This window comes from Palaemon carinicauda, chromosome 19 (genome assembly GCF_036898095.1).
Source record: "Palaemon carinicauda isolate YSFRI2023 chromosome 19, ASM3689809v2, whole genome shotgun sequence".
In the NCBI taxonomy this organism is placed as follows: Eukaryota; Metazoa; Arthropoda; class Malacostraca; order Decapoda; family Palaemonidae; genus Palaemon; species Palaemon carinicauda.
The window spans coordinates 75562828-75570040 of record NC_090743.1 but is presented as its reverse complement, the minus strand read 5'-3'; positions in this window follow the sequence as shown (position 1 = coordinate 75570040).

Sequence of the window (7213 nt, the reverse complement as noted above, 5' to 3'; positions counted from 1 at the left end):
AGCTGTAGATAGTAGATTGTTACTTGCAAAGTTTAAATCAAAGTAGTGCAATATGAGCATTATAGCTTGCTATGCACCAACAAATGATTCCCCTGAAGAAAGGAAAGATGAATACTATGAAGAACTGCAGAGTGTAATATATGAAATTCCAGAGAGAGAGAGAGAGAGAGAGAGAGAGAGAGAGAGAGAGAGAGAGAGAGAGAGAGAGAGAGAGAGAGAGAGAGATACAAATTGTAATTGGTGAACACAATACTAAAATTGGAAGGAATAATCAATATATAGAAAATGTGATGGGTGTTGAAGGTCTTAGCGAAGTTGCAAATGAAAATGTTCAGCAAACAATCTAGTCATTGAAGGTACTCTTTTTCGACACAAGGACACCCACAAATATACATGGACTTCACTATGTGGCAATTACAAATATCAAATAGATCACATAGCAATGAATAAAGAGAAAAAGAGGAGTCTGAGAAATGCAAGAAGCTATAGAAGTGCATATACTGGTAGTGATCACCAGCTCCTCATTGCCATACTGAAATCAAAATTAAAGCACCCAACAGAAATGTAGATAGAATACTGTACCTAGGTTTCATACAACTAAGGTTCTAGAAGATGAGCACAGAGAAACCTTTGCAATTGGATCTAGAAATCGATTTGCTGAATTAGAGACTTCAAGGTAACGAAGAATGGTGTGATCATTAAGAACATATATCAGTTAGTTGGTAGTGAAGAATTGGGACATGCTTTACAAGAAGGCCATGGTTATCAAATGATACTTGAGATACTATGAAAAATAGACGGAGACAGAAATTGATTGTTGAATGTTTTTGAGGAAGAAATGAAAATTACAAGATAGAGCATGCTAAGTATTCAAGTATTGAACGTGAGGTCGAAGGAAAAGCCAGGAATGACTGGAGAGAATATTTGGACAGAAAAGCAGATGAAGCTGACAAAGATATGAATTCAGGGAGTGGCTATGGTGTAAGAATTGCTCATAGAATTATTAATGAAATCTCCATGGGGCCATGAAGAAGTATATACCCATCAAAAAAAGAGATGGTTCTGTTATAACAACAGAAGATGAAGAAAGCCAACATTGGATGGAACATTTTAGTGAATTCATGAATAGGGGAATAATTTAATTGATAAACCTGAATATGAGGAAGACCTTGATATGTCCATAAATGTATTCAGTGTTTGAAGTCGAAGCTATCATTCATAAACTAAAGAGATGGAAAGCCCTTAGATACAATGGAATAACTGGGCATAAGTTGGACCGAGTTTTGAGTGGTGATATGAATAATATTGTATCTGATATGAATGTTGAAGAGAAATGTACTATCTTCCGAGTGCACAAACTTATTACGTTTAGTCTTCTTCTAAAGAAACATGCAAAAGTAAAGAAAATAAACTTTAGACAAATTAAATTATTCTCCTACCGTATTTATTGAAGAAGTAAAAAGGAAAATAAATTATGCTATCAACATTCCCTGTGATCATGATGACCAACGTCTGTTGGGAGCTAAGTGTGTTAACTGTCTTACACCCACTTATAATAATGTGAGTAAAAGTGAATATGATACCATGTTCCCACCGATGGAAAAGACTATAACTGTAAAAGACTAATCTTCTTGGATTGATGGAAAGACTTTAGTGAAAAAGAGGGAAGAAATTCTGTAAAGAAACTTGCTATAATCTGTGTTATTACCCGGATTGACTACTGCGACTCCATCTATTACAATTTACCAAAAGTGCAACTTAAGAAATTACAAACCATAAAATCAGAGGAGCAGGACTGATAAAAGGTGTCCCAACAAAAGAAAGGATCACCCAAAAACTAATAGATTTAAACTGGCTGCCGATTAAAGCGGGATTTGAAATTAAAAAATGTACAATAACCCACCAAGATATCAGAACCGGTCGTCTAAAATACTTAGGAGAATTGCTAATTATTGCACTGCCAACAAATCGTGTCGACACGAGAATAGTTACCGATGGTTTTAAACTAATGGAACCTAGATATATATCTACTGTAGGCTCCAGAGCCTTTAAATATGCGGCCCCGAGACTATATAATAAGCTCCTGCAAGACATCCGAATGATTGAAGACATGAAGGGTTTCAACAGGAAACTGAAGACTTTTTTATTTCATGAGTTGTATAACAGTGACGATTTAACAGTAAATGAACAATACATGATATGAAACGTTAAATACTCTGAACGAACAAGGTTAAACGACAGTGGAGGCCCTGTAGAGAGTGGGGTTCCCTTGCTGTATGGGATCGGAAAAGCAGCCATCAGAGTAAGTGAAGAGATCATACTGGCCGAAAATGGAGTAACTCCCAGAATACATATAATATTACTTTGTAGAATATGGCGTGAAGAGGCAAAACCTGATGAGTGGGAACTAGGAGTGTTGGTGAAAATCACATAAAAAAGGAGACCTGACTGATTGCAATAATTACATAGGCATTACACTTACATCTGTTGTCATGAAAATATATATTATGCTTATTCTGAAGAGATTAGAGAGAAATATTGATGAAAAGCTGAGGAATGAAGACGCAGGATTTCAAAAAGCAAAAGTTATACTGACCAAATTTTCATTTTAAGACATGTACAGTAATGTGAAGAATATAGAAATCCACTTTAGATGGTAGTTGTGGACTATGAAAAAGCGTAATTTTGGAGTTCCTGTTAAATATGTAAATTTGATTAGGTCTCTTCATGAGCATAGCAAGTGCAAATTTAATGTTAGTAGAGCCTGTCAAATGAATTTCCAGTGAACAGTGGAGAACTCAAAGGAAATTTGTAGTCACCTACGTTGTTTATCCTCCTCATGGGTTTTGTGATGAACAGTCGGGGATGGCGGAAAATGATTGAACTGGATTGGTGACAGGAAATTAGCAGACCTATAGTATGGTGATGACAGTGTACTTATTAACGAACCACCACAGAACATGCAAGGCTTGTTTACCAGAATGCATGAAATGTCATATGATAAATAGAAGAAAAACAGATATGATTAGAACGGAATATGCAATGGAAGATGAAAAATCATTTTAAGGAGAAATGATTAATGGGGTGGAATCATTTAGATATTTAAAAGCTTTGATATCTAATACAGGGTCTCTAGAATTGGAGTTTGATGTATGATTGAAAAAAGCAAATTAGACAATAACTAGATTAAGTAAAATTTGGAAATCAAATCACCTTAAATCATATATAAGAATTACGCTATATATCAGTTTAGTGAGATCGGTGTTGTTATGTGGACATGAGTTGTAATGTGACAATGAAACAATATTCAATAGATTTTGTGATTTGAGGACAAAGCCCTAAAAAGAATATTAGTTGCTAAATGGCAGGACAGGATTAGAAATGAAACAGTTCTTCTTCACTCAAGGGTTTAACTATTATTATTATTATTATTATTATTATTATTATTATTATTATTATTATTATTATTATTATTATTATTATTATTATTATTACTAGCCAAGCTAAAACCGTAGTTGGAAAAGCAAGATGCTATAAATCCAAGGACTCCAACAGGGAAAAATATCCCAGTAAGGAAAGGAAATAAGGAAATGAATAAACGATGAAAAAATATTAATAATAAATTATTTTAAAAACCTTAACAACATCAAAACAGATAAGTCATTTATAAACTATAAAAAGACTTATATCAGCCTGTACAACATAAAAACATTTGCTGCAAGTTTGAGCTTTTGAAGTTCTACTGATTCAACTACCCGATTAGGAAGATCATTCCACAACTTGGTCACAGCTGGAATAAAACTTCTAGAATACTGTGTAATATTGAGCCTTATGATGGAGAAGGCCTGACTATTAGAATTAACTGCATGCCTGGATGGAACTGTCCAGGCAGATCTGAATTTAAAGGATGGTCAGAAACATAAAAAATATTATGCAATATGCATAATGAACTAATAAAACTACAGTGCCAAGAATTAATATTAAGATCAGGAATAAGGAATTTAATAGACCGTAAGTTCCTGTCTAACAAATTAAGATGAGAATCAACAGCTGAAGACCAGACAGGAGAACAATACTCGAAACAATGTAGAATGAAAGAATTAAAACACTTCTTCAAAATAGATTGATAACCAAAAATCTTAGAAGACTTTCTCAATAAACCAATATTTTGTGCAATTGAATAAGTCACAGACCTTATGTGTTTCTCAAAAGTAAATTTTCTGTGTTGAGATCCGGATGTTGAGTAGCCTATGTTCTTGACCTACTTACAATCATACTTTTAGTTTTGTTAGGATTCGACTTCATACCCCATTATTTTCACCATGCACTAATTTCTGCTAGGTCTCTATTAAGGGATTCAGAAGCCCCAGATCTACATTTAGGAGAGGGAATTGATGCAAAGAGAGTAGCATCATCTGCATATGCAACAAGCTTCTTTTCTAGGCCAAACCACATGTAATGTGTATATAGTATGAAAAGTAATGGGCCAAGAACACTACCCTGAGGAACACCAGATATCACATTCCTATACTCACTAGGGTGCCCATCAACAACAACTCTTTGCTATCTATTACTTAAAATTTTGCTTTCTCTCTCTCTCTCTCTCTCTCTCTCTCTCTCTCTCTCTCTCTCTCTCTCTCTCTCTCTCTCTCTCTCTCTCTCTCTCTCTCTCTCTCTGCCTTGTTTACAATTGTAATGTCATTGTTAATGCTGTTCGTAATTTTCCTGGTTTAACTTATGAAGTTTTCATAAATTAATTTCAATTGATTATTGTAATAACTAAATAGAAATAAATAAGAAAAGAATTTTAGGATGTTAATCAGACAATTCAAAGAGTAAAGAAAAATTCAAAGTAATAAAGTAAAAGGGGCAAGGTAAATACTAGGGGTATCGGAAATGGGAAGGTGAATACAAAGGTGAGGAATGAAATTCATATTTAATATGTGGATTCTTCACCCGTTAAGTAAAATATATCGGTAGACTAACGTGTCTTTTAGGTAACTCTCTTGAAGAGATCCATTTATCATATATTGTGAATTTAATAGTTTTCGATGATCTTGATTAGACATTTACAGAAGAATAGTAAATTTGAATTATACTTGATGCTTTGGAAATTGAAGTTTTCAGTTCCCGTTTGACCTCGTTAAACAAAAAGATAATTTTCCAGAACTAAAATTTTGGAGTTATGAATAAATAATTCATATGATTTAATAATGATGTATTATGTATGATTGTTATCTTGGAACATATTCAAAGGAAAGGACATTATGTTATATATATTGATGGCTCTAAATCTTCAGCAGAATCCTCAGACAAAATTATTCAGCTCTCATTACCCATTGAATCATCAGTGTTTACATCCGAACTACCTGCAATTGCATTAGCAGGTGACATTATTAAAACAATTGAAGATAGAGCAAACCATAGGTTTTTCATTTATACTGATTCACGAAGTGCCATAGAAGCCCTGAAGGGTTATACTCATAAGAACCAATTGGTATTGAAATTTAAAGAGCCACTTGGCTGGTTCTATTCCCGGGAGGTAAATATCTAAATATGTTGGATTCCTGCCCATGTTGGAGTTCTGGGTAATGAAAAAGCGGATGATGCAGCTAAATCATCAATCGATTTACCAAAATAAGCCATTAAAGATTATATAACCCACTCAAAGCGTTTCATAGCAGCAAAGGGGCAACTTCAATGGGATAGTGAATGTGACTATAGTAAGTTTAAAGAAATCAAGCCAATTGTTTCTCTATAGGAGTCATCAGTAGAAAAAAGAAAGGATTGAAGTAATTTCAGCAAGGTTGCGTAGAGGTCACACAAAATTGACGCATGTTTTTTTCTTTTTACTTTTCTTTTTTTCTCAATGTGCACAACTCGTGAAGCAGTTGCCGGGTGAAATAAGTGTGAAATTACTTTAACTACAACATATATTTTTAGCTATTGTAAAGTTTTTTTGGACATTTTAACAGAATTTCTGTTTTTAAAATTTTAACATTTTTAAGAAACAGGTTTTATAAAAAAATTTAAATTTCTATTTTACACAAATTTTTTTATTAGGATTCTATCTCCTATATTTTCCATATATTTATTTTATTGATTAGCTTTCATTTAAGTAGTTTTCCTCCCAAATTCAATCAGGCCACCTTTGTAAGATTCGAGCTTGACTAATGGGCTGGGTAATCTCTTAACTTCTAATAAATAAAAAAATCAATAAATTAATACTGAAATAAGTCATTACTTTTTCCCCCTTCCTATCTTCCTTTTCTTTCCTTACTTTCCCATTATCTTTCTCATTTGTTATCCATTTCATCCAAAGATTTTGATGCATTCTCTGAGATGAAGGATACAAGTGTGCAAGCAGAGATTAATGACCTCTCGCTGTGTTGGAATGTGAGTTCTATATCTGATCTAGACTTTATAAGACATTGTATCAAATTACTTAATGGTGCAGAAAGCTCCTTTTTCATGACCAGTTTAGAAAGTTGCGTCATCCAAACTGAATTACTCAAAAGTGTCATTAAAGTTGATACTTGCCGTAGATGGCAGAAAAGAAAGATTTAAGATAGATTTTGGTGCTTCAAATTATCTTTTATTTACAAATTGGGGTTTGCAATGATTAGCTGAGGTGGGATACTAATGCTCCCAGTATTATCTTTAGGCTCGCTTTTTTACCGTACGGAAATATCTCCGCTCGTTTTAAGACATGTCCTCACCAAGATCTACATATACCGTATAAGGTCGGCCGGGCAGCGGTACGATTTAGGCCACTTCCGCGCATGACGTTATCAAAGCCTTTGCCTCAAAGGAACCCTTGCGTATTTACCTGTGTATTCACTCTTTACCCATTGCTAATTCTTTTATTTTCTGATTTGGATATTCTTTCTCATGGAAATTTGATATTTTGTTTACTATATCACTCTTCACTCATGTAACATCGTTAAAGAAAACTTGAAGGAAAATCATTTCAGCTCATTACTTGTATAGAAGTATAAATAGGATATGATTGGCAGTTTCATAAATTATCTCTCAATTTATTTACGATGTTTCTCTATTACAATGTTCATATATAAATTAGATATTATTTTCAGTTTCATAACTAGGTCATCTATTCTTTTCCACTATTTTACAATTTTCATATATTTCCGATTTATCCTTCTGTAATCTCTTGATTTTTTATTGATTATTTTTTCCAAATGCCCAGTTCTAT